Below are 27,418 nucleotides of genomic sequence, written 5' to 3' on the forward strand. Positions count from 1 at the left end.
CATTTCTGCCCCATAGGGCATAATGGGAATGGGGAAGTTGCTAATTACGGTACCGCAAATTGCGGTACCGTAATTAGCACCCTGGTCCCTTTGCGGGTTGGTTTTTAACTCCTGCTAAAAAGCAGGCGTTAAAGTCTCCAACCCGCAAAGGGACCTCGTAGTAAGGCGGTAAGGGTTAACGGTCACCGGTACCATTAACGGTGACCGTTAACCCTTACCGCTGTCCGTGTAATGAGGCCCTTAGACCTAGAAATATGATGGCTAGGAAAGGTTTGTGTAATAATGGCCACAGAATGCAGGAGACTGTTGCTATTGGTCCATATCAATTTACTCCCACAAAACAAATGAAGAAGAATGGCAGGGGGATGCATGAAGTGTGCTTTTAAAGCAGATGCTGATGAAGATTTGGTGTATTTCCTGCTAATTTGTTGTTGTTTCTCGACTTTGCATAAGCATTGGCTAAAACCACACTTCCTGTTGCATAGAATTAGGAAATGGAAGTTATGGTTTATTTAATTAATTGTCATGATCAAGTTAATGATATACAGTCTGACCTAATATGTCAAAGCTGCTCTTTAATTGTGCCATGTTCAGTACTAATTTTATGAAGCAATGACATATGCCATGGGACTCATTATGAGTCTGGCGGTAGCTGTGTCAGAGTAATTTATTTTCTGGCGCCCGGCAATGGGGACTTCCAGGGCCATTACAGCCCTGGCGGACCCGGTAATTCCTCATTGCCGGGAGCCGGAAAAAAGTACTCCCCATTCTCATTCGAGTCCCATTGGACTCAATGGGAATGGGGAGGACGGATGCGCTGGCACCACTCATAAATGGTGCCGGTACATCCATCAAGTACTGCGGGTGGGTGCCGTTCCGGGAGGGCACTCGCCCGAAGAACTCGTAGTTTGCCTGTCCAGAAACAACTGTCCTGGCAAGCTTACTGGCACTGTTGTTTCCGGACCGGCAACCTTGTAATGAGGCCCATTGTTTTGTTTAGATTTGATTGAAAGGGTGATATGGTCTTTTCATCTTGTGATTTGTTAAAGGAGAAATCCGACTAAATAAAGATGATGATGCTGATGATGATGAATTTTAATATTTTGAACATTAGCAGCAATATCTATTTACGCTCAGTCAGCATCACCCCCTCAAGCACCCGCTGTAATTAGTTACCAAAGCAGACAAATGCTAAATGCCAATTACCTTAAGCCATTTCTTGCAAACCTTTAGTCAAAAGTGCCAAAACCAATGTGAAAGTCTTAGTAGACGTTTACAATACCACCCTGGTTGAAGCCATCAACGCCAGTGTGCCACTTCAAACTAAAACGATAAAAGTAAAACATCTGGGCAATAAATGGCTCTCATTAGATCTTAGGGATATTAGGAATTTTAGGAAATTGCTTCATTGTATTCAATGCAAATGGAGAAAAAATCAATTTTATGTGATATGTAGAGTTCTAAAAAGGACTTGAATCCAATACAAAGCTGCCATTCAAGAAGCCAGGAAAGAATATTTTGCTTCCTGAATTGACTTAGACTTTTGCTCCTAAAAAGAGATTTTCAGGATTCTAACTAGTCCTAGGAAACCCCTGATTAGTCCTTCTCCTTATTTACCTTCTGGTACCCTTTGATTTAATAAGATGCAGACATTCTTCAGGGAAAAGATACAGAACAGTCACAAAAAGATTAGGTCTGTACTCGCTGTGCCCATACCTGTTATCTTTAGCTGGGCTGTAGCCAATCCGACTGTAGATGAACCCACTTTTGATACTTGACCTATTTCACTGGAGGAAACGAAATCCTTGTTGGCATTTTTAAAACTAACAAACTCTTCTAATGACCTCTGTCCTTCCTTCCTGCTTTGTTAAGGAATGCACATAACTGTTGGTCCCCTTGATTAACACACTTATTAATACCTCGTTTTCTCAAAGTAATGTTCCAGAGCCCCTGAAACAAGCTTGGGTGACCCCCTTCTTGAAGAAGCCTGTGCTAGTTATTGCCCCATTACCAACGTGCCATTCCTCCTGAAGATCCTGGATCATGTCACCACGCATCAATTTCAAGAGTTCATTGATAGATTCTCCTTGTTGGATGGCTTTCAGTCAGGGTTCAGACCAGGCAGGGGAGTTGACCTAGGTATAATGAGTATTCAGGTCTTATGACTGCAGATTATGGACCATGGGCAAGGTGGTGTGTTGATGCTTCTTGATCTCTCGGCAGCATTCAATACCATCAAACACACTATGCTCGAGTATCAACCAATTCGGCCAAATGGATTCGCTCTTATCTTGCCAACAGAATGTCAGTGTCACCATAAGCAATCATATATCTCAGGTTGAGCTAGTAGACTGTGTTGTGCCCTAGGAATCCTGCATCTCTCCTATCCTGTTTAACATCTATTTAAAACCGCTTCATGACATCCTTGTGGATCATATGGTCTTTCTTCAGAACTACACGGATTTCATCCAGCTAGTGTTCCAACTCAGCACCGATCTGGCTATCAATATGCAAGATATCCAGAATCTGTATACCATCATTGAAAACACTGGATGTAGAGAACCGACTGGTTAGGGCTATATGGAGAAAAGACTGAGATCTTGTAGGTGGCCCCTCCATCCAAACTGGCTAAGGCTCTTAATACCTACCCTTACTTCACTGTTGCTGGTCATGAAATCAGAATGCAAACTTAAGTTAAAACTTTGAAGGAGCTGATGGAGTCCTCCCTTTCATCTATCTCTCATATAACCTAAAGTCATTAGTTCCTCTCATTTTCAATTGATGACATTGAGACAGATTCACCCACTCCTCTCATAAAAACACTAGTGTGCTATAATTAATGCCCAACTAGACTATTGCTATGCCTTATATGCAGGGGCAATTATATTCGAGCTACAAAATCTTCAAGTGATCCAGAATACGTCTGCTCATATTTTGAGGGGTTCTCGTAGGCAAGATAACATTGCTCCAGTCTTAACAAATCTCCAATGGCTTCTCGTTAAATCCTGAATCAGGTTTAAGCTCTTGACTATGGCCCATAAAGGTCTTTATGCTCTGGCCCCTATTTACATCAAGAAGTACCTTAGATGTTTCTCTTCTTCTAGGCCTTGACGAGCAGTCTCTCAGTGCACAGTGATTGTTGAGTGCTTCCGACTTTCTAGAGCGTTTAGTCGTTCTTGTACCATCACTTGGGCTAAACCCTGGAACCTGCTCCCTATCGATATTAGGAGTACAAGCGATCTGATGACTTTCAGGAAAAAGTTTAAAACGTTCCTCTTCTAATCTGCGCAGTTCGGTAAGGCTCAGAGTATATCCGGACCAGGTGCTTCGATACCTTTTAGTTGAAACACTCATGTTCGTTTATTGGCATTGCCTAAGTAGAATTGCTATCTTCAATCAAGAAAATAAAATAAAAAGAATCTAGCCCTAAATGAAAACACGAATTATTGGCATGATTGTTTCAATACTTGTTCGACCTTTTCACCAAAATAAAATATCATTTGCAGCTATTGGTCCTTTAATATCCATCTTTGCAAAGGTGCTCGAGGAATACATGTGTGTAACGGGCTGACCGCAGCCTCCCACTCACATGGGATCAAACATGCAAAACATACCTGTGTGTTAGCAATGTGCCCGGCACTTGCAAGGGAATGGTGGGCGTGATTGTTGCTTCCCTGCATCCACAGAAAACACCTCGTATATCTTGCAAATTCCTGTTCTGAATGAGTGATTTCAAGGGGAGCACATGCAGACACTGATGCACCAGTTGAAAAGTTCAAAGGGCCACTCACATTCTATCCCCGGCTCAATTGAGTAACAGGAAAAACATTTTCAAAAGCTATGTATACATTTTGATGAGGCTGAATTTAGCTTTTTGTGGCATTATGGGCTCTGGAAATGGGGATGACATTATAATGTGAGCACTAAGAGTAATGAGCTGATTTTAAAGGCTGCACTATTTAGTAAGTCTACTGTCATTTGGTGCCAAAAGATCCCACAGCAATGTTGGGGCTTAGGGTAAACTCAAGGCTATTGAGAACACCCATGTAGAAAGTTAATGCTGGCAAGGCAAAGCACATTAGTTCTAGTAATTTGTAATTAACTGGCATAGTCTGCATGGTTGAACTCGGAGATTGAAATCCAGTGAATCGTGGGAAGGAGGCATTGGAAATTACATTACAATCACATGCTGGAGCAGTGATTAACACCCACCGAAAAGGCTACAATGGTTGCTGATTATAGTTTGCCCTTCTCTGACTTACCTTTGCGAGAAGGTGAAATGGTAGCATGCGCAGATTCTTTATTTGTTTGCACTATAAGCACAAATGTTTGATTGCCACACACTAATTTAATCAAGCGAATGCACTTCGGTCAGGTGTGCATAGCCAAGTTCTGGAATGCTCTCCCGGAAAATGCCGGCAGGATTGACAATATGTTGGCCTCCCATCAGCCTTTCAAAAACATTATTTTTCAGTAAATCCCACTAACTGGTTCTCCTCATGGTCGTCCGATGCTGTGTTACCCGTTGGGTCATATTTTTTGCACTGTATAAATAAGCAAATCAAGCCAAACTCCCATACTTCTGAGAAAGAGACATGAAATGAGCGCCTTGTCAGGGACGTCATTTGGGGATCGCCAGGGGTCGCAATTGCGACTCCAGCGGTCTCCCTTGCTACCCCTAAAAAAAAATGTACAAAAAAATACTTTAAAAAAAATCAATTTAAGGTCCTGGGCTGTGGCCAGCACGGTGTGGCTCTTTGCTTCTGGAGTGGTTGACTTTCTTGTTCAGGCCTCTTAAAAACATTTTAAAAAATAACAGGGGTTCCACAAGTCTAACACTTTCAGCAGTGACCCTAAATAATAAACAATAGGAATACCAAATAATATGTCTTTCTGGAATTCTATACAATACTTGCTAGACTCATTAAAGCTTTATTTCCGGCACACTTCATGGGGTGAGTCACTGATTTAGTCTGTTCTTAAAAGCCTCAACTCAGCCTTTCATCCTGCTGATGCTGATAAATGAGTACCAACGCAGGTTGGGTGATATTGTATGTATATTTTTTGTACATAAAGCGCTTAAGCGCAAGTGCTATATAACACCATTATCATTTGGTCATGGGCGTCTGCTTGCATTCACAGTAATTTGGTACAATGGGCCTATACACACTCATCTTAATGATACATATGGCGATCCATTCTTTTATGAAATGTATATTACATTATAGTGATACTGTAACCATATTTTTCATAGTGTACTTAGTAACAATGCTTTGTGATGCCACTTCCTGTGTAGTCAAGGGGTGAAAGTTTGTGTTCCATCGCTTCCCGTGATATCACTTTGGGGTGGGGTCAAATGACATCACTTCCTGTGATGTCATCAGAGGTCAAGGGCTGTGTGATGTCACTTCCGTTACCCCTAGCATTTTGGTGAAATGATTTGCCTGCGCCTTGCAAGCTCTAATTGGGAATCAGAACTCTTAAATGTCTTGGGAGAGACAACATTGTTTAGAATAGGGGTTTAGGAAAGTTGTCCGCCATTAGATACAGATTTGGTGGATATTAAAACACCATTTTTAAAGGTCAACTGGCTCTTTCCATGTTAATAGTCAACATGTATCCTAGGCTAAAAGGCACTATTGATCTCGTTTTTTTTTCTTTTTTAAATGAGCCGAACTCAAAGTGTTGTTGCAGGAGACTTTAATTCACAGTTTCATCATTTGGCTACACCTTTGGGTTTAACTGAAGAGGCGGACTATAGTTGGGATATGCCCCTACTAAAAATCATAAAAACCTTAGACCGAACGAACATCAATAGAAGTTCACGTCAGCTGAAATATGGTGTAGATTCAGTCTTATGGTGTGTAATAGATGTGTTAGCTAACCACATGGATTATATCCTAGTCAACCTTAAGGAATGGCATAGCATGAGCTGTTTATCTGCTGTCTCCAGGAATGAGATGCAGCACATGGAGTATAATGTTTCTATTTGGATCAAGGATTCGATCAGGAAGGGTACTTATAAATGTGGAGGGTGGGAATGCTACCGGGGACATCATTTGGGGGTCACCAGGGGTCCCAGCTGCGACCCCTGACGTCTCCCTTGCCACCCCTGTGGTCTCCCTTTTTACCCCTTTTTTTCTTTTTTATAATGTGAACTCCTAGGCTGTGGCCAGCACCATGTGGCGCTTTGTTTCTGGAGTGGCTGGCTTTCTTATTCAGGACTCCAAAAAAACAGGGGGTTCCACAAGTTTTACACGATCAGCAGTGACCCTAAATAAGAAAGAATAGGAATAACACATAATTTGTCTTTGTGGAATTCTATACAATAATTGCTAGACTCATTAAAGGTTTATTTCAGGCACACTTCAGGATGAGTCACTGTTCTTAAACACCTCAACTCAGCCTTTCATCCTTCTGAGGTTGATAAATGAGTACCAACACAGGTTGGGTGATATTGTCTACATATGTGTTCTGTATAAAGCGCTTAAGCGTAAGTGCTATATAATAGCACATCATTATCATTTGGTCTTGAACGTCTGCTTGCATTCACAGTAATTGGCGATATGGGCCTATGCACACTGATATTTACGATATACATGGTGATCCATTCTTCTATGAAATGTATATCACATTATAGTGATATTGTAAACATATGTTTCATAGTGTACTTAGGAACAATACCATATGATGCTACTTCCTGCTTTGTCAAGGCGTGAACGGTTGTGTTCCATGGCTTCCCCTGATGTCACTTTGGGAAGGGGTCAAATGTCATCACTTCCTGTAATGTCATCAGAGGTCAAGGGTCACGTGATGTCACTTCCCCTAGCTCAGGCACACTCATATTTCTTGTACTAATAGCAGAATGTTTATCAGGTGGGATTGGATTGCGTACAAAAACATAATCCTCAAGATTTACAAAAGTCTTAATCTGCTTTTGAATCCATATACATAGACTCACAAGCATACAATCCAGTGGGGATTTAGGAATTGTATGATTTGGTAGTTTACATAATTTGATTTTGTTGCCACTAAACTGCAAAGGATGCTATAAACCAGGTGCAACGTACAGAGCCCAGGTCCAATAAATGATTAAAAGATTGTTATTGCTGATTAAAAATCTAGGTTTGTCCTCCACTGGTGAAATCAGAGTGGCCGTAAGAATTATAGGACTATGATGAAAAGGACAAAAGAGAATTGTGCTAGGAAACAGTGGGACTCCTTGATGAAAGCAACCAAGACTAGAAACATGAGAGCTTTTTGGGGAAATCGTAGTTGTTGAGTCTACTGAAAGGCACATGCTGTTTAAGTCAAGCATTGCTGCAAACACACACTTAGATGGTTTCTCTGAGCTCTGCAGGGAAGAAGGGGCTATCGTTGGCAGTACTGAACATGCGCAGAGAATCTGGGGGTTGGGTGAAGGAGAGGATTCAGCATTCCGCTTTTGAGTTAGATAGGTCAGGTCTGCAATCCTGAGTTAAAAGCTGGGCAAACCCCCAAGACACGTTGAGTCCCAATCATGCTTTTGAAAAGGGAGACCGATGTCTGGGCGTGCTAGTTGACAGCCTTGTTTAGTTCAATCTGTACTCTTCGTAAGACCTTGCCCTCAAGAAGAGCTGCCAATTTAGTTCCTACTTATATGGTTAATAGAAAATAAAATGATCTTCTACTTTCAATAAGGTGTCTTAAAAAGGCACCAGCACCGTTGCTCAAAGTTTTAAGCTGTATATCGAAATCCGAAAATATGTATTTTATAATTTTGCAATAATTCAGAGAAATAATGGGTGCTCTTAAAGAGACAGAAAATACGTGTTAGTATAGCGCACACATGAATTCTTCCAAATCAGAAACGATGTCCAGTACCAGAGAAAGAGTTTGTGAAAGATACACCCAATAGTTCAGGGTGAAACAGTAAACATAAGTGACATTGTTGGACTATCTTGCGATCCGTATCCACCACAGTGGTGGATGGAGTATGCAGATCGATATGTGTAATGTTTTGCAAAGGAGATGTTTTGAGGCAACTTTCGTATTTGCCTGCACATTCGAGAATAATTTGGTTGGCCCTACACTGGACTCTATAATTGCAGTCCAGATATGTGACAATGTATTCATAGGGGAACATCGTTTTCTAAAATCGTTTATCACCTCTGGAAATGTGTTCCTAAAACACATTTTAAGTCTGTCTTAATTGACTTCTAACACAGCCATTCACCTTGTCTTAAAGTGTTTATTTCGGATTACTCCATTCACAGTAGCATTTACATATAAAACAATCACCTAAGCAAACATAAACACTAACAATCAACAATAAATAATTAGGGTTACAAATATTGGGATCAATATTTGTAACCCTAATTGGGATCCTCTCTGCAAAACCTTAATTAAAACAATATTTGTAATAATAATGAATTAGGCCACCAAGAAGAGCCTGTTTAATGATAACTCATGCCATATTACATAACTTTGTGCGGTTTTACATTTAAAGCTATATTTATATACTGCACCAAATTGTATAAAAATTGATAATCAACACATGTAATAAAAAAGGAAATGGCTTCCTTACATGATCTAATGTGATGATCCAGAAAGTGTGGCTATAATCATATCTTCCTCTCAGTACGGTAACAGGGGCAGTTCAGAAAGAAATGGACCAAATCTTTGTAAAACCCCATTCCACACGGTGATTTTCGGGAAACCCTTAGCCAGCTCATCCTTTTGGAGAGAGGAAGTAAATTCAGTCAGTCCATAAGTAGCAACCTCCTGCCAGAAGGAGAATTCCTTTTGCTAATAGGCCCAGGACTTATGGTGGTCTCCTTTAGGTCTGCATACATGGTCAGAGAAGGCAGGGATTTAATTCTGTCTACATCCATAGTTAATGCCCTCCTTCTGGACAAAGCTTTCTTGATTAATTGTGCTTAGGCCAGGGAGCCCTTAAATATGTGGCCCCACTTTCAGATGTAATGTCATGCCACAGATTACTTTATCCCTTGTACCAGACATATGTATCCCTACACTCGGAAGCCTCAACTGCAAGAACCCTTCAAAAACACTAAAAGAGCTGCTTTTGTCTGCATTTTTGAAAGTTGAACCTAGATGTTTCTGTACCCGTAGGCTTCACTAAAAAGCTGTTTATGGTCTGCATTCTTTCAATTTAAACCTAGGTATTATGTACTTGTTGGCTTTACTAAAAAAGCTGCTTGCTCTTTGTATGTTTGTAAGTCAAATCCTTTGCTCTAAATCCTCGGGCTGTGCCAAAATGCTAGGTTTGTTATACTTAGTTGTGAAATACAAATCTGAGTTCCATTGTAAATGACTGCTGTCAACTATTATGCCTTTTACCATAACCTCCACTACTTTTCTGGATGCTCACTTTACTGGCTGTGCCTTCATAGTGTTAAACGTTTGTGCCCCCCATCTCCTTGTAACCGAGGCCCTACCCCTGATTACTCTTGGATGACCTTCATTTGTTGCATCGGATTCTTCCTCCCCTGACTTGCTGCTATGTCGCCCGGTGCACTCTTTGTGCATTGTGCAGTTCCCTATTCCATCCCTCGTTTCCCTTCCTCCCCCCTACTGTGGCTCTCTCCATCTCTCCAATCTACTCTAACTGCTACTCTATCACCTTTCCCACCTCTCTCTCAAAGCCTGGGTGGAAAAAAGTCAAGAAAGCACTCCGGGTTTCCAAACCAGGATTGCCCATTGCTGACACCTATGTCAATACGTCTTCCAGGCAGACTTTCACTGACATCTTCTTTATTGTCCCATCTTCAGACCTTTGGACTCCCCATATGGTCTCTATCCTCTCCCCCTTTTCCTCCTAATCCATTAATGGTGGAAGCAGATGGGAAGTCTTCTTGGCATACTTCCCATCATCTAGGTGCATCATTGGTGTGCACCAGAATGGCACTATCATTTATTTTATTTATTGTTTGCTTGTTAGAAACTTATACAATAAGAATATACTGTTTCAAATCACCCACAGGGGATGGAGGCTGGGAGGGTGTGAAATGAATTACAACACAGTATGAAGAGCAGAGGGGGAGGAGGGAGAGGGATGCCTACGGGCTTTGGCGCGGTATAAGAAAAATAACAACATAACAACATAACAACCTACTATGCCTTGTGAGTATTCAGAACGTGCAAGTGCAGAAAGGAAGGGGAAAGAGGGGGAAGTGCTGGGGAATCAGAGCTTGTGGGTGAGCCATGGATAAAGTGCTAGGAATGATGAGTGCTACACGGTCTGAGCCACGGGAGTTGTAAGTGTGAGTCTCCAGAGCAGAGGGTGTGCAGATGCAAGTGCTGTGGATATACAAGAGCTGGGAAGAATAATTGTGGGAGGTCAAGGCCCCAAAGATGCATAAGGGCTAAGGACACTGATTCAGCAACTGTGGGATTAGCAGAGGTGAGAAGGAGGGAAGGTGGAGAGGATCAAGGCCTTGGGGTCTCAGCCCAACCTCCTCCTTCTTGACAGGCGTCTTCTGTCTCTCATTAACATCCTCCCTACTCCTGCCATTCCACCCTCTTCCACCCCTTCAGCCTCCTCTCCCCCACCAACGGGGGTACCCTGGCCCTGTACACCACCTGTGAAGACCTTTAAATGTGGCAACCAGCTTCAACTTGCTACCCTAATCTCTTGCTCTGCTGTCAAACACTCTTCCAACATCAGTCACTTACTTGAAGATTTTGATCTTGATGTCCTCACTCTCACTGAGACGTGGTTCAATGCCTGCTCTGTCACTGCTTTTTACACCCTTCTTCCTGAGGCCTACAAGATCTTCTCCAACCCCAGGTCTAACCTGTCTGGAGGCGAAGTGGCCCTTGTCTTCCCTGAATGGGGCCCTGCTTCCATCATACCCAAACAATCCAACTCTTCCTTTGAATGTCCTACCCTCTCACTCACCCTCGCTACCATCTACAGGCCCCCTGGGGCAATCTACCTCTTGCTCTTGGAGTGGGATGACCTTGCCTCATCACATCTGACCGCAACCTCTAAGCTCCTCCTCCATGGAGACTTCAATATTCACCTCGACTCCCCTGATGCAGCCACTTTACTCTTTTGTACCTCTGTCACTATCTTTTCTTCACCATTCTTCCCTCTGGCTCAACCTACTCAGCCAGGCACAGCTTGGATGTGCTCATCTCAGCTGATATATTCTTCTCCAACACTCTCATTATGCCTCTCTCATTGTCTGACCATTCTCTTCTTTCCTCCCACCTTGAGCTCAACGGCTCCCCGGCTAAGCCTCTTACTGAACTGCCAGTCTCCTTCTCTGTCATTCGATCAATGAAGCAAGCAAGTTTCAGTAGCTGCCTTTGCTGCTACCTTGATTCCCTCAACCCACTCCTGCTTTCGACTCTCACACTGACTAAGCCCTTGCTAACCTTCACCTCGCCATCTCCAACACCCTTGGCATCCTTGCCCTTCCATGAGGATTCGCATTAAGCCTGCTTCCAAGTGCAATAGTTGGTACGATTCCGATCTTGCCGCGCTGAAATGCAAGTGCAAAGTCGCAGATCAGAAGTGGCTGGCTTCTAGCATATCCTCTGACAAACTGGCCAGTCGCCTGCTATAAAGGCGATACAGACTCTCCATCCACTCCAAGAAATGGGCCCATATCCAAGCCTGCATCTCTGGGGCCACAAACAACATGGTTGAGCTTTTCAAAATGCGTAAGGAACTTGCAAATCCTACTGCAATCTCCAGTTCTCCTCCTTCTCAGTCCCTCTGCATGACTTTGGCCTCCCATTTCACAACCAAAACTCAGGAAATCTTGTCCTCTCTCCACTCTACCCCCTCCCTCCTCCTGCACCCAGACCTCCCATGGCAACCTGCACTCCTTCCCCCCTCCTTTTCCCCTTCTCTCCCATATCACCTGATGAGGTCACTAAGACAGTTTGCTCTATGAAAGTCTCCTCCAAACAGGTGCTTCCCTGCTGCTCTAGAACTATCAAAGACAACATGTCCTCTCTTTCTCCCTCCTTGGCTGAGTTATATAACCATTCTCCTGCTACTGGCATCTTCCCTCTGCCCCTCAAGCACACCATTGTGCACCCGCTACTAAAAAAACATCTGCGGACCCTTCCTGCCGGCTAACTATCACCACTACCTCCATCTCCCAACTAACCCACCACACCAAATCTTTTGGCTGTCTCCACGACCACCAGTCTGGCTTCAGAGCAGCCAGAGGCATGGAAACTGCTCTCCTGAACCACCATGAAGACTTGCTCTCAAACCTAGACTCCAACTCCCCTTCCATTCTCATTCTCCTCGATCTGTCCTCTGCCTTCGACACAGCCATCATTCCACCCTTACAAATTGGCTATGTGATACCCTTGGCAAAAAGGACTGGACACTGGATTGTTGACCTCTTTAATTTCAAATCAACCCTTCCAAGTTCAATTGGTCACTTTTCTCTCCTCTATCTCACTCTCTACTTGCGGGGTCCCTCACAGTTCTAGGCTCTCGATATGGCTTTCAAAATGTACCTTGTCCCTCCTGCCCACCTGATTCCCACCTTCCCCCCTCATTTCCAGTGTAATGCTGATGACACCCAGCTCCCCTTTAAGCTTCCCTGCTCTTCCTCCTCTCATTCCTGACTGTCTGACTTCTATTCAGGCATGGTGTGCTGCAAACAATTTCTGCCTTAATGCCATTAAGACTGAGATCCTTCTCATTGGGACTCCTGCCCACCCCCCTCCCTCCTACTCTCCATCCTCCCTCCCTGGGCCCTTCCCCTCACCCTCGTGTGAGGACAAAAACATGGGTGTCTTTGACTCCTCTCTTTCCTTCTCTCCTCATATCGCTGACCTTGCCAAGAAGGCCCACTTTCAGCTTCAGCCCCTCACAGGGAGTCTCCTTTTTTCTCAATTTCCCCCAGAAACTCAATGTCCCCAGAATTTGGTTAATTACAGGCTGGATTACTGTAACAGCCTCTTCCTAAATCTTCCTCCTTCCTCTCTCCACCCTCTTCAACTTCTCCAGGATAGGACTGCAAGACTTATCCTTGGGTTCAAGCCCTGGAGCCACATCTCTGCAGCCTTAAAATCTCTCCACTGGCTCCCGGTGGTTGCAAGGATCAAAATCGAGACCTTCTGCATCATCCACAATGCCTTCTGAGGCCTGTGGCCTCGCTACATCCAACTCTCTCTCCATAAAAACCTCCTTGCTGAAATCCTTCGGTCCTCTAGTTCCAACCCTCTGCAGATCAGACGCTTCTCCAAGCAGAGACAGGGGGTAGATCTCTTTCTTTGGACCTGGCTACATACACTCTCTCTCCCTAAATATCTCCTTGCTAGAATCCTTTGGTCCTCTAGCTCCAAACCTCTTCAGATCAGACACTTCTCCAAGCAAAGAGTGGGGTAGATCTCTTTCTTTAGCAGGAGCCTCCCTCTGGAACATCCTCCATGCCCCTCTCAGACTTGAGCCAGATCTTCTTAAGTTCCAGAAACTTCTCAAGACATTCTTCTTCTCCTCCTCCTTCCCTCTCCCCCTCCCTTGCCATCCTCCACCTGCCGCTGCAACTGGTTGCGTGTCTCCCCTATACTGGGGCAAGGACCTCTTCGAACAGTCTTCCTTTAATGAGCACTTGTCGTTGGAGACCCTCCCTGGTCTAGCCTAGTGAGTCCGCCCCCCCCTTCCTCACACTTGTTTACCCCCACTCCTGGTTCCCCACGCACTGGCCCTCTGGGGTCCCACATGCACGTGCCCTGCACCTGGGGCTCCCTCCTGCACTTCTACCTCTTCCCTCTCCCTCCCTCCACTTCTCCCCCTTTCCCTTCCCCTTCCCCTTCCCCGATCTTCTCCCTCCCCCTGCACTTCATTACTGCACTTGCACAATCTGAATGTCACAAGGCCAAGTAGGATTGTTGCTGTTATTTTCCTCATCTGCCCCACCCTTCGTTTCTTGTAGTGCCTGGAAACACTTTTTGCTGTATAGGCGCCATACACATTTTAAATAAATATAAAAAAATAAAAAAAAACAGTGACTGCATTCATGTTTTCTGAGAGACCACACTTTAGGTTGGTGTAGTAAGTCAAATATCTAGCCTGTGCTAGTGATCAATACTCTGGAGCCCTAGCTCGATCCTAAGAGCACTACTTGGGCATCCAGGGGGAGAAACCCAATCATTGCTGCAGACATTTGTTCTGTAATGTCTCCAAGAGCTTACAGTTATCGTGGACTGGGATTTCACTTCCATAGATATGATATGATGAGATATAAGTCATTTATAAAGCCCTGTACACGTGTTTTTGGCGTGAGAAGGCAAGGGACAGTATGGAGGGAGGACAAGACAAACAATCTTACTAGGCCTTGTGTCATTCAGATCGTACAAGTGCGGTAATGCAAAGTGCAGGGGAAGGGGACGGGGGAAGTGCAAGGGGGAGGGGAAAGTTCAATCAGGGCATCATTGCTCTGAGTAAGTGCAGCCAGGCCAGTGCTGCTGTGGGTCTGTGCAAGGAGGCAGGGGTCTGTAGAGCTTATAGTTACAGCCCCTCGTACGTGACAGACCCAGAGGCAGTGCGGGGGAGACCGGTCAAGATGATCCAGGTACCCAGTGAGACTCTGAGGGTAACCAGCAACCAGTCGGTGCAGCAGACAGATAGGTCAGCAGGGGAGCAAGGGAGAGAAAGCAGAGGAAAAAGGGAAGGCTTTGAGCTGATTCCAGAACTTCAGGGGGACCAGCCTCAGTTTGAGGGGTGCAGGGAGGTCATTCCAGAGGGAGGCACCTACACAGGAAAGTGATGTTCCCCTACTCTATGCCTGGAGACGCGTCTGACCCTCAGAGAGTTGGAGGCTGCAGAGCTAAGGGCTAGAGAAGGAAGGGACTGAGGAAGAGAGTGTTGAATGTAGTGCAGGCCCTGGCCCCGGAAAGCCTTGTGGACGATGCAGAGGGTCTTGAACTTGATCCTTGCAACCACCGGGAGCCAGTGGAGAGATTTCAGGGCTGGAAAGATATGAGTTCTGGGCTTGAGGCCAAGGATTATTCCTGCAGTCCGTTGGAATGAGAGCATCAGTGACGACACTTTCAATTTAAAGGCTTGCATAGATTTATCAAACCTGAGTACTCTATATAGAAGATTTAACCCCACAAGCCCTTTTAGTCGGTACCTGCTCTCTCTGCCTGGTATTTCATATGGGTGGTACATAGTCCATTCATCATAAACATCAAGCCCGGGTAGACATAAGAGTTTACTACTTCCATTGGGTCCCCTTTTTTATTTCCACTTGTAAGGTCTCCCCTGTTTGCCAAAGATCATCATGTTTGTTTTACATTTTTTTATTGTCAGTTTGAGATTTTCTTAAAAGTCATTGGGGGTCATTATGAGTTTCTTGGAATTCCATTGGCAATTCCAGCAGAATACCGGGAAACTGACCTACCATTACTGGCACCTGATATCCCAGTAATTCTGGAATATTGCTGGTGCCGGCAACAGCAGTCATTCCTCATTCCATGGAGTCCCGGAACTCCAAGGGGGAATTGCTGTTATTTCTGGCAGTGGTGCCAGAAATAACAGCTGATTTTTTCCGGTGCACGTCTGATTTGCCTCCAGCTCCTAGACCCTAGTTGGAGGTAAATGAGGTGAGCCCCTACCGGCAAACTTGTGGCGGATACTTTTACTGCCACTTTCTCTGCACCACCAAACCTATAATGAGGGCAATTGGCATGAAAGAGCCCTTGATTAAGGACGCCTCGGGTTAAATCCAGAATAACTGTATCATTGGCATATAGAAGAGCACTGCGCTCTTTGATCCTGAGCATAGGGGTGAAAACCTTTTTTGTCAGTTCTTCCCAGCTCAAAATCTGACCTAAAAGTTAAAAATAGCAGAGGGGTCGAGGGGCCAACCCTGCTTATCCCTGTTGTTATTTGCAAAATAAGGGGTATTCACTCCTGATCCATCATACCTGACCACTGTCATGGTATCCACCATAGCAGATGTTGACAAGTTTTAGCAGCCCCAGTGGCATCCCAATTGCATCCAACTTACCTCACAATGTCATCTGTCGATGGAGTGAAATGCTTTTTTCCAGATGTTGAAATGATGCATACATAGAGCCCCCGTTCAATCTGCAGTATTTTTAGATGATTGTGCTCAAGGTAAAGCAACGGTCTATAGTCGAGAAGACATGCCTGAAACCAGCCTGGAGTGGCAGCAAAATATTGCTCACGGCCACCCACTCTTCGAGCCTTACTAAGAGACACTTGGAATACATTTATTTTTCATGTGATGTCCAATAGTGGTATTAGCCTGTAACAATGGGTGTTACCGAGGTCAAACTTTTTGAATATTGGAACCTTGGAGGCATCATTAATTGCCTCATATAATTTACCAAAATTGGAGGCCCCCAGTTGGAGAACCCGATAAAAATGTCAGATGTTGGTCCCATTCTTCAACTGGTTAATGGCCATTGGGATCTTTAGCTCGGAAAATGGAATGTTAGTGTCAGGGCTAGTGAGGCAGGGGTGGTGCTCCTCCCTGTGCTCGTCATAAAATATGTTCTGGAAGTGTTACATCCACCAATTTCTTATCGATTGTTCATTCTTGGGTAGCACCCTCTTTTCCCAGCACTTAGCAACCAGTTTCCAGAATAACTTGGGGTTGTGAGTGGGTACTGTGAGAGGTAAAACGTTCCATTGTTTCTCTATTTGTTGCCATTCCTTCCTTTTCAGGAAGAGTTTATATCCCTTTTTCAAGTGAAATATTTAACCAGCTAAGAGGGCCACACTACCGATTGCCTCATTTAGACATTCCCTGCGCTGGGCTTCATACAAAGGGGTGTGGGTATGTTGTTGTTGGGGGATGTTCCTTGTGTGAAATTTCTGCCCTTTACATATTTTGTCACAGTTTGTAGCAACAAACAATTCAAAAGTTGCCATTACTTCTGCTAGTGGCAGCTGGTTTTGAAGGAATATTTGGCGCTGGTGTTTAATATCTTCTGCGTAGAGACAGCTGGCTATATGGTCTCTCTTTGGGTGGGCTGTATGAGGTGTATTCACATTGAGCTCAGGTTGTACTTCATGACTGAATTGACTTAAAAATAGTACCAGGGGCGAGGGGACACCCTGGATGCTCCTCGTCGTAAAGGTTTACCACACGATTATACAGATAACAGTCCACAATCTTATAATTAATAGAGGAGGAGTAACGGCCCCTACTAAAATTATGCCTAGACGGAGTGTCACCCAGGGCCCTACCATTAAACTCAACCAGGGACAACACTGATAATAGGTTGGCTAAATGTCTACCACAGAAGTTATGTGTGTTGAAGTCCGGATTGATCTTAGGGATGCATCATCCAAAAACCTGACCTCATTATGTGCCAAGGGAAGGGGGTCTAGCTTAACATTCATGCCAACCAGTACCAGGAGATTATCGCTGTTCCTGTCTGATGTGACCTCATCCAGAAATTCCCTAAGCTCCTCTAATGCTGCCCTATCCTTTTTTAGGGGAGAGTATACCTTAGCAAAATATAGTTTATCATGGTGGTTAATGTCAGGCCAAGTAAAACACAATACAGTCATAGAACTAAGGTCAGGGTGTCGTCTGGTCACTCCAACACAACCTCATTCCAGATCAGACCTCCCTTGATTCTACCCTCCAGGACTCTTTCCACCTTTAATGAGTATTTCTGGTTAGTGAAACAGTGAACACTTCTCAGAAGTTAGCCAGGAAAATCCAAGATGGCTGGCAGAGCAGCCACGGCTAAGTCTCAGGAATAGGATCTGAGTTCTTGGATGAGCACACACAGTGGTACAACAAGATCTACCCTTAGACATTAGTATATCAAAAATATACAATTTATTAGCCCCAGGAATTAAAACAAGTAAATAAAGGAAAACACGGTAATATCACTACTTAAACACACACCATGTAAAATATATGTACAGTCAATTTTAGTCAATGTGGTAAAGTGCAGAATCCCCCCAAAACCTGTCAGGAGGACAAGCAGGCACACTTCCTCAATTTGCACCATGTAAAATATATGTACAGTCAATTTTAGTCAATGTGGTAAAGTGCAGAATCCCCCCAAAACCTGTCAGGAGGACAAGCAGGCAAACTTCCTCATATTTGCAAACTGCAGAGATGAACTTTATAAGTCCAGCCCTACAAAGAATGGAGCCTTGTGTTCAATGTTAGATATGTGCGCAAAAGTGCTCGGACGTGCGTAAGGAGACAACATAAAATATTCAAGACGGTGGAAAAGTTAGGGAGAGGATTCAGAAGTGTAGAAAACGGGTTCCAAGAGTCAGGGAAGAACCTGATGCAGAGAACAAACCAATACCCAACCTTCAGACGGCTTTAGGAAGCAGAGGCCACCCGAGCCAAGGCAAGGACCACAAGGGATCATTTGTGCATAAAAAAGCAATGGGTGAACTAGGGGCCACCGGTACGTGGCATGATTACTCACCACCCTTAGCTCACTCCGGGTACAAACTTGGCAGGTCAGGAGATGGTCGTTTGGAGTACGAAATCCCACCCTGGGTTAAACATCAAAGTGCACAGCGCTGCATGTGCAGATGCTGGTCTGGTTTACAACAGGAGCTGTATCTGTCATTTCGATTGCAGAACAAAGTAAGTACCAATGCAGCTGGCCTCAGGACACTTGAAGAAAGGCAGACGAGTCACCAGCAATGACCGCCACTGTCGCACAGAGACACATTGGCACCCAAATCTCATGGCCTCATGCACACATCTATATTATGGCCCAAAGGAGCTGAGATGACAACATTTGGCAAAAAGATGCTTTGCAGTGTGAACTAGGATTGCGCCAAAGTTCGAGTTAAAACTCGATGAGACAATGCTCCTTTGCAGGTGCCTATGTTCGAGCTGGTCAGTCCAGTGGAGGGCCCAGGGACACTTCTGTGAAGGCTCTTTTGCAGGGCAACAAGAAGATGTAGAGAGTGATAGGTCCCAATAGTCCTAGGGGTTGAAGCACCCTTACAGGCCTTTAGAAATCAGGTGCAGAGTAGGGCTCTACCGGGGCAGCAGCAGGCTCAGCGTGCCAACCTGCTTCTGTGCTGTTCCGGATAGTCCTTGGGGCTTCTCGGCTCTTCGGGATACTTGGCTCTGTGTAGAGGTTGATTCGGACCTATTGATGGTCTGCGGGTCTGCATTCAGGATCCCTCCTCATATCCACAATTCCAGTGAGTGCTTGCACCCAGCTGGCTAATGAGGAGATTTGCCCCACTCATGAATGTCAGCAGTGGTCCAATCAGGGACAACTATGGCTTTCATGCCCTCATGCTCACCAGATATACCAGCACCAGTAGTGTGGATTGGGACCACACAGTCCCAGCCCACTTCCTGGGTACCTGCACACGTGACATGCATTAGCTGGAGGGTCAAAAGATCAGGAGAAAGGCCAACAGATAAAATGGCAAAGAGAAGACAAAAGAGCTTGTGACATGGCCATGACATACACTAGCCACAGTCAGGAGCCAAACACAGTAAGCGCGATATGACTCCGTAAATGTTCATACAAATACATGAAAAGGCTTCTGCTGCCACCAGTCTACTCCTAGGCACATTGACCAGTTACCAAAAAAACCTTAGTAGATGGCTAGAGCACGAAAACGCAAGGAAGCCATTGCGCAGTATTGTAATGTACTTTGCCCAATGAGATAGTTTCCAAAAGTGCCAGCAAAGTCATAAAACCAAGAGAAACAAAGTTTGTCAGTACGGACTGTCTGAAGAACATGTCAGTTTCCTCATAACAATGAGTGAAAGCCCAGTGGAGTGCAGCTGAAGGAAGTGTTCCACTGGCAAAAGTCAGGACAGGAGGCTGAAACAAAAGAAGAAAGTTAGGCGGGTCCACAAATATAGAGGTAAAATAGCAGCAAGTGAAATTTTACATAACACTTGCGGACAGCAGGACTTAATACACCCCTCGACGGGTCTCATGTTTATGTTGGTTAAACATTCTGGACAACCCATCAGCATTGCTAGGTTGGATACTTGGCCTTTGCTCAATAGTGAAGTCAGAGCCTAAGAGGCTAATGGACCACCTGAGCAACTTCTGATTCTCACACTTCATGTTCATCAGCCACTTTAAGGGCCTATTGTCAGTCTGCACAGTGAAGTGGGCCCCATAGAGTTTGGGCCTCAGCTTCCTTAGGGCCCGCACAATAGAAAAACATTTTTCTATGGTATACCACCTGAGCTCTCTGTCCTTAATCTGGAGACTGATGAATCCAAACGGGTGTTCCCTACCTTTCTCATCTAGCTGTGATATAACTGCACCCATCCCAGTGTCAGAGGCATCTGTATGCACAATAATAGATTTCTGAGAACAAGGGCCTGGCACGGGAAGTCTTTCAAGCATTGGAAGGCCTTCTCCCACTTTTCAGACCAAGTTACCTTCTTGGGATTCTTTGGAATAGTGAGGGCAGTCAGGGGGGCAGCTAGGGTACCATAGACTGCCATGAAGTTTCTGTAATACCCAGTGAGGTGCAGGAAAGATCTCACTTGGGTTTGGGATGTGGGGGTAGACTAGTCATGTACGGCTTGTACCTTACTGGGAAGAGGCTGAATTCTACCTCCACCAACCTCATGCCCAAGGTAGTGAAGCCCTGACCAGTTTGACACTTACTGGCCTTTATAGTCGGGTGGGCCTTCTGAAGAGCCTGAAACAAAATCCCTAGGTGTCTCACAGTTTCCTCTCAAGTGAGGCTTAAGACTACTATACCATCCCGATATGAAATGCAGAATTCATCCAACCCACTCAGAACATGGTTAACCAACCTCTGACATGGGGCAGGTACATTCTTCAGTCCAAATGGCACTACCCTGAACTATTAAAGCCCTTCTGGAGTTGAAAATGCTGTCTTCTCCTTAGCATTCTCTGTCAGGGATGTTTGCCAATACCGTGCAGTGGGATCAAAGGTGCTGAGATACTTTGCAGCACCCAGCTTGTCTACCAATTTGTCTGATCTTGGTAGGGGGTGAGCATCTGTCTTGGTGACAGCATGCTAGCCCTGTAACCCACACAGAACCTCAACTCAGACGTACATGCTTTTGGCACCAGGACCACACAACTGGGCCAAGGACTACTGGAGGGTTCAATCACCACTAGATCCAAAATCCTGTTGACCTCCGAGATCTGGGACCTAACTTTGTCTGACAGCCTATAGATCCTACTTTTGGTAGGCACACTATCTCCAGTATTAATATCACGTTTGCTCTAAGGTGTCAAACCTGGAGTGAGTGAAAATAAGGGGGAGAATTGCTTCACCTCACCTTGCTGCTGAGGAGACAGCTGAGGTGCCAATTTGACACCCTCAATGGGGCCATCTGAACAGGTCAGGGAAGGCTTCAGGTTCCTCTTCCTCTCTGTCTGATACCAAGAGTAGAGCTGTCATTTCAACCTTAGGGATGGATGCCTTCAGTCTATTTACATGGAACACTTTTGGGGCTTGACCAGACCTTCCAAGGCCCACTAAATAGATCAATAAACAACTCTCTAAGGGCCTGACCAATTATCCTAAAGGGTCCTAGGCCTTATAGGATTCATTTTCAGGACTACCTAGCCTGTGGGAAAATTTAAAAGTGAAGCTTTCTGCTCATACCAATGTTTGACCAATACCCGGCCAGCCTTGAGCTTGTCACTGGCCTGAGCCATCAGTATAGCCATCCTCTTTCTCAATCCCAACACATAGTTTACTACATTTGTAGCGACTGGAGGAGTGGGGAGCTCCCACCCTTCCTTGACTATAGCTAGGGGTCCCCTGACAGGGTGAAAAAGAGAAGCTCAAATGGACTATATCCAACCCCTAGTTGAGGGGCCTCTCTGCAGGCCAAGAGTAAGCATGGTAGAAGGAGATCCCACTTTCTCCTTTGGGGCTCCTCAAGAGCCCAATCATGCTTTTGAGAGTTCTGTTAAATCTCTGAACTAAGCCATTTGTCTGATGAAAATGTATTGGAGATCCCACACTCTTTCCACATGGCTGCCTCTGCCAGACACAACTTCTTTAGGGAAGCCAGCCCTACTAAAAATAGCAAGCAATAGTTTAGCAACTGACTTCGCAGTTACTGTCTTCAGAGGGGTGGCTTCAGGATATCTGGTAGCATGTTCAACTAACACCACACTAAACCTGCTGCCAAAGGATGTTGGAGGTTGAAGGGCACCAACAATGCCAATTCATACCCTCTCAAATGGTACACCCACTACAGGCTGTGGTACCAATGAAGCATGAATTGTTGCACCAATTGTACCAGAGAGTTGCAAAGTTGCACATCTCCTGACGTGCCCTTCTACCTAGCCCCCCATCTTGGGCCAGTAAGAGGGCATGGATACTATCTCTTTAGTCTTCGTGATACCAATATGGTCAGCAAGCGCGACTTCATGTGCCAACTGCATGAGGAAGGGTCTCACTTGAAGGGGGACCACCAACCTCCTATGGTCCCCTTCAGTGGACTGTGTAGCCCACCTTCCCAATACATTATGTGTTTTCCAGGAGGTTCACTATCAAGCTGGGAACAGGCCTATGTCCTAAGGCCTTCCAAAGATGGGTACTCACATTGGCCCTTTCTGAACTCTCCACTATGAGGACTACCTTCTTGAAGCAAGCTCTGCAATTCAAGATGGTCATGTGGGTTAAGTATTTCTGTGGAAATCGAAATAATATTATACCTTCTATCGCATTGTTTGAATGTATGTTGGCCTATGCCAAGTTGTCTAAAAACATCGTGTAAATAGATTCCGCGGCAAGGTCTTGACCTTAATGTATTGTGTGAACCGCCATCTTGTATTTAGCCGCCATTTTAGGTTCTCTTGTAGTGTGGAAGTCACCCTGAACAACAAAATGGAGGCCGAATGACATTTCGAGTGGGATTCTGGCCGTTGTGACCTCCGCACACATGAATAAGTAATATGCCCGCAGGCCACTTGTTGGGGTCGCGAACTGAGACCTTGTCCTATACCTGACCTATGTGTAAATGAACAACTGTATCAGCGGAACTGATCAAAAAGCATACATTATGGGATTTACCTGGCAGCGAACTCTAGGCCTGGTTCGAAGAATGGTTAACCCGCGAGGGGGTTGGCCAGAGCTGGATAAAAAGTATAAAAACCTGAGTATCCCAATGTACGCTCTCTCACACTAACACGGTGAACTACCGTTGATAGTTCGTTCTGTTACTCTGAGGGCCGAATAGCTATCCGTTTGTCAATTGACTTTTTGGTAATTGTTGTATCTTTTGAATAAAGCGCTTTGTATGTTCTTTATAACCTGTGTTGGTGTGTTTCCTTTGGGCTTCCCGGCCTCATATCAATTTCTCTGTTTCCACATTTCAGGCATCTGCTCTTCCTCATCAGGTTCAGGGGCTTGGCCAACTGCCTCCACCTCAATGTTAGGAAAGTTGGGGGAATGCTATATTTCCCTCTCTGTTGCTTTTTGACTCCTTTATCATTGGGTTTCCCCCTTTTGTTTTTTCTCAGCCTTGGACTTGGCCAAGGCAGCCTTGGTCTGTGACCTTGTGCAGGGTTGTTCTGCTGTCCATCCCACATGATCTAAGTCTCTGAGATCATTTCCCAGCAAAACTATCCTATGGACCTGCCTCTGGGTATCCTTGCTACTCCGCCATTCACAGCTAGAGAGACAGGCATAACTGGAAACCTTGGAGAGGGTCCATCAGCCAATTTAGTGGGCACCAGAGGGGCTCTGGATAGCTTCTCTGGGTTTATCAAAGTGGAATCCACTACAGTTCTACACCATCTACCAAAACACTAAAATGTAAGTAATGCTTTGTATTGTCAGGGATGGAGGCATATGCCTCAGCTACTCTAGGTACTCGGGATCTGAGGGAAATTAAGACTACTTCTGATCCTATGCCACAGGGTAAGCAATCAGAGAAGAATGAGTATTTCTTCCTCAGCATTAGAGAAGGCCAGATTCACAGAGTGGACCCCCAAGGTTTTTACCTCACAACTGGGGTCTCACTTCACATGATCATTTGCTCCACAAGCCACACAAGATCCACTGGGTCTTGGGACCTAGCAACACTTAGAAAAAAACAGAGTGAAGCTTGAGATGATTAGTCCCACTACCCTGTATATGGTCATGTGACCTACTTTAAAAAACATTTTTTATTTAAATGGTATAGTTTATATATAAACTTTTCATTTCATACATCTTTCTTTTGATAGTAATCTGATCTGTTTCGAGTCTTAGTTGTCTTTCGTGGTTCTCAGGTTACGGATCGTCTGCACTGCCTCTCTCCGGTGCTTCATTCATTATTTTTTCCCAGAATGAGATTATGATGAATGTCAGTTTGTTATCATGTCCTAGCAGTATTTGTGCCCAACGTTCTTCTGGAAAGTGGACTTCTTTAAAAGTGGAAAAGTAGGTTCTACATAATGTTCTTTGTGGCTTTAGCACCGGACATACCATGATGATGTGGTATATTGTTTCTAAGGTTTCTTTCTGATCACAGAATCTGCAATGGGTCATTCCTATGTTCTGCTTTTTGATTGTCACCAGTATTGCTCTGGTGGGCAGTAGGTTCAGACGCAACCTCATATAGAGCGATCTTATTCTCGGGTCTGGAAATATCTTCAAGTACGTTGGTAGTTGTGTTATTGCCCTTGTGACAAGGGCAATCACTTTTTAAACTTTTTATTCCCCTGTTGGGATGAAGATTTTTCAGATGAACCACCCTCTTTCTCTTTTTGCTTCTTCTCCTCTCCCTGCTTTCCAGAAGCAGGCTTGTCCTTTTGGGACACCTTTTGGGATACCCATTCATCTGCTGCAGTGCCTACCTTCTTAGGATCTATCTCCTTAGAGTTAGCCAGATGCTGTTTAAGCTCAGGGGAGCATGAGGCAAAAATATGTTCTAGTATAACATGTGCTCCTGCACCTTGAAGTGTATTTTGTGCTAGATGGAATTACAAATGATGATTGCAGACCAAATAATCAGACAGACTCAAGGAATATGGCAAAGTACTACTTTATTCTCATTTAATAAAGCAGGGAGAACTGACATGCATCAAACTGATGCATGCACACTCGCAACTAACCTTAATTATTCAAAGGTCTTATACCCCAATATGCGTCATTACTGACATCATTCTACATGGCAAAATACAAAACCCGTTGAGGGCAGGGATTGGTTAAGGGAACATATCTACTTATAGAATATATAAGGATTAGTGCATCATTGGCTACCCCATATCTGTAGGGCATGCCTTTAACTACCTCGACATATCTACAGTAATGATTATAGCTGACAAAATAGCAGTGATTCAGTCTATGCAACATTGTATGTTAGATTGTCCCTCAAATCCAATGATTAGTTGGCATACTATCTGTAGGGGAGGCATGGTATCACAAGTATGATCCTGACACAATTGGTACAATTTGTAAAACCTTTATTGAAGTTTCTGGGGTTGGAAAAACTCCTACTTTGCCCTATAACTAAAATGGGAGTAGTCTGGACCATCAAACGATAAACAAAACAGTCCTAGTGGAGTCTGTCAAATCAAAATTGCCTATGCTAAAGAAACCGTGTGCCTGCCCTATCTCTTGTACAAAAACTGTATAAATGACAAATGTATGTAAAGGAAAAATCAGCGTTCAAAACAATACACGTGACAGAATCAGCTCTCCTCCCCACGTTAGACCAGGCAGAGTAAGGTGGTCCCTATAGGCAGGATGACACACACTGGCTTGGGTTTTCAACTCAATAAACAGTTCCAAATCGAGGCTTGCTTGGCTTCCATGTTAAAATCTCTGTTTCCAGACTTCCAAATAATGTTTCAACACACGGTTCATGTAGGCCTCCCTCTGTCACGCTCAGACCTCTTCAAAACACAGTTCACGTGGGTCCGCCCCTGTCAGGCTCAGAGCTTTCACAACAAAGTTCACATAGGTCCCCTCCTGTTGGGCTCAGACCTCTTCAGAACAAAGCTCATGCGGGTCCCCCTCAGTAGCACTCAGGCCTCTTCATAACAAAGTTCAACAAGACCTGCAAGGGGGCACTCTTCCCCAAGCTTATTACACTTCGGGTCTCCTTCAGTGGGGCTCAGACCACTTTCGGATGTCGAAGATGTTTGAATGTGCTTGGCTTTCTTTACAGCCCTCCACAGGATCACTTTGACTAAAAGTTCAATGTTCAACTTTCATTCTCCCCTTCTCTAGGAGTTAATTTAGCTTACTTCACTTTTGCAGTTCCTTCACTTTATCGTTGTTACAAACAATGCCCCTTTCACAGAGACTGTCTAGTGGGCTACTTCCTTTTGCCGGACCACTCAGTTACTCAGTATTGCTGATTTCACAGCTGTCCTTACTTCAAAGTTCATTCTCAGGTCTGCCTTTCTTCACATTTCATCCACACAAATGCAGCCTTCACTTGCGATATAATGTTGCCACTTCAAACTTTCTTTAACACACACCAGTCTCTCAGGGTGCTTGCCAACTCATCAGCTGTGTGAGTTTCTTTCTCGATTTTACAATTTCCAATTCACGCATCAAGGTTAGTACCACAGGCTTGGCCTTGCCTTCCCAACTCTGCTGTTCACCCGGGAGGGTCGCTGCCAGTTGTGGTATCTGACCATCTCCACGTGTCATTCACGTCCTGTCGGTCGGTTGCAACAGCATCCGGTTTGAGGGTTTTTTGACCCGCTGTTCTTGTCCCTTGGTCTGTCGCTCTGCTTCAGTAGGTTTGCCTATGCCCCGGAAGTTCTGCTCGTACTCATGTTCCACCTTGCTCAGAGTGTGTACCTAGGTTCTGTCTTTTATCTTTTTGAGGAGAGCTAATTGGAATCAGAAGTATGCATTTAAAGTCAAGGGTCTGACTTTGCCTGAGAGTTAGGGCCTCATTCCGCGATTGGAGGCAACCATGGCGCTTTTTGCCCCATGGCTGCCTCCAATAACGGATCCGGCGCTGGTGTTGTTCAATGGGGACTTACCGGTCCATTCCCACCCTGGAGGGACCGGTAAATCCCCATTGAACAAACCATTCCCCATTCCCATTTGAGCCCACATAGGGCTCAATGGGAATGGGGAAGACGCTAATAAAGGGTTCGCAAGTAGCAAGCCCGTTATTAGCGCCCCGGTCCCTTAGCGGGATCTGTAAAGGAAGTGTGGTCCAACCACACGTCCCTTACCGTTCCCGCTAAGGGACCTCAGAATTGGGCGGTAGGGGATTACCGGCACCGGTCTCCTTATCGGTGATGGTAATCCCTTACCGCCCACCTTGTAATGACCCCCTTAGTCTTGTTACTCTCAGTTACCATCTTCCTCATCCCAGTATTTGGGTAAAAAGGGGGACGGTAAGGAACTCATGGTGGCAACAGTAAAGACAGACACAAGTGATCAAAGTTCAAGGGTGTTTATTAAACTGTATAATGGGTGAAAGAAATGCCTAATCAAAACCTAAATCTAAGATGGGAGCAAGCAACGACCATCAAATAATAA

Source organism: Ambystoma mexicanum, chromosome 6p (assembly GCF_040938575.1).
Source record: "Ambystoma mexicanum isolate Mex_15411 chromosome 6p, UKY_AmexF1_1, whole genome shotgun sequence".
NCBI classification, from domain to species: Eukaryota; Metazoa; Chordata; class Amphibia; order Caudata; family Ambystomatidae; genus Ambystoma; species Ambystoma mexicanum.